The 2,005-nt window shown below is 37.0% G+C and overlaps 1 pseudogene; it reads right to left on the reverse strand.

Annotated features, from left to right (window-relative positions):
• Positions 1–448: 448 nt before the first annotated feature.
• On the reverse strand, positions 449–938 carry LOC101282978 (60S ribosomal protein L21-like; annotated as a pseudogene).
• Positions 939–2,005: the final 1,067 nt, after the last annotated feature.

Raw genomic sequence — 2,005 nt, forward strand, 5'->3', positions numbered from 1 at the left:
TCACCCAGAGATGGATATAGTGATTGATTCAACTGTGGATCTCTACCTTGAAAAGAGAGTTTCAGGACATCTTCATGTAAATGAGGAATGGGTTGTGTTATTATAGATCAACACATGCTATTGTTGATTTTGCCATTGTTCAAAAGTTAAAATATAAGTCATTAGGTTGAACTGTGGGAAATAATGGAATTTTGGCAATGACATCAGTTCCAAAATCCTTCTGTGCTCTCCCTTCTGGTGGAAAGACTGTAAGCCTGGGAATTACATATCTCAATTCCTTTGCCTCCAGATTTCTGGATGGGATTTTAAGTTCTACCAATGAGATAAACTTGCATGACGTTCAGAAGGTAGAAAGGAAGTGGATGTCCTATTAATCTTCCTGTACTAGTGGTGAGCAGAAGTGCCTGTTTTTGTTTGTTTGTTTTACAGTCCAGGTCTTTTATTTTCTTTACACCAGCCATGCCATGAATTCACAGGGAATGGATTCCAACAGCTCAGGCTCCTTTCTGTTGGTTCTCACGAAGTGTGCCTCTCTGGGTGGAGCACGCCGGTGCTTCAACTGAACCCCAAAATCTTTCTCTTTTGCTTCCTGATCACTTTCTTTCACATGTTTCAGGAAGGTATCTCGGCTCTCAGAGTGCTTAATATGCTTTATCACACATTAATTCTCTTGGCAAGAATCTTGCCCTTAACTTGTTTGTTTTTCAACAATGGTAACAGCATTCCAGGTCAGGTAACATCGTAGACTCTTCCAGATTTGCTATGGTGACATCTGTGGGGCATTGCTTTTTGAACAGTGCCTATTCCCTTGATGTCTACAATATCACCTTTCTTGTAGATTTGCAAGTATGTGGCCAAAGGAACAAATCCATGTTTTCTAAAGGCCTAGAGAACATATAACAGGTGCCTCTCCTCTTGCCCTTTGTTTTGGTCATTCTGGTGAATTGCTGGAAGATGGCAGTTCCCGCCAAAAGACCAGAAGTATATGCTTTTCTAAAAGTGAGGTTCTGGGGTTTTTTCCCCAGCGACTTTAGGTCATTTTTCATTGCCTTGGCTCTGCAAGCCAGGAATAGTAATGGTGACAGTGTCGTGAAGAAGCAGGGAGATGAGAAGCAGCATCTTACCGATTCTCTGGCTAAAAACTCATGAGTAAAACTGAAACTTACAAATTCTACCTTTGGCTTTTATTTCTTTAGTGCCTAAACAATTTTATAAATATCTGATTCCCTGTATTTGATACCTGTTGCTGAAAAGCTGTTAATATGTCTTTTTTCTACAGTAAATACTGATTGATTCAGGTAGCCAATCTACCAGTAACTCAGCCAGTGTCTCCTTCACTACAGATTGATACAGTTTTGAAAGTTGGAATATTGGATGGTATTTCTAAAATCTATACCACTCTCATGAATATATTACTGAATTACATAGGAAAATACAACATATCTCTATCTGAATATTTAATGTTACCAATTATTTTTGTTCCATGGGAAAAAATTTAGTTTCTAGAAAATGTACATTAACATAATCTTTAAAATATCAAATGAGGATTTATTCTAGCTTACAATCTTTCTGTGAACATTGATCTCAATGGAACAGTCAGCTTTGCATCTCCCAAGTTAAGTTTTTTAATTGGCCAATTCCTGATTAATTTGCATCAGACAAACAAAGTAAATAAGAGGTTTCATTAGACATAGCAATATAAAATGAATAATCAAGTAAAACAATTGAATTAAAAAATTTTAAAAAATAGGTTTACAGGTAGGTAGGTAAGTAAGTGCATAGTTACATGGATATATAGATCTTTGTATAGATTTATATACTAAATACCTTCTGAACATCTCCACGTGGCTCTCTGAGAAACTTCTCAAACTTAACATGCCTAAAACTGAACTTCTGATCTCTTTCTCTCACTTCAACCTAAAATCAGCTATGACTTTCCCCATACCTATCTTTTTAGTTGCTCAGGACAAAAAACTTGGTTTCGTCCTGCGGTAGGAGGTAGATG

This window comes from Orcinus orca, chromosome 1, assembly GCF_937001465.1.
Source record: "Orcinus orca chromosome 1, mOrcOrc1.1, whole genome shotgun sequence".
Classification (NCBI taxonomy): Eukaryota; Metazoa; Chordata; class Mammalia; order Artiodactyla; family Delphinidae; genus Orcinus; species Orcinus orca.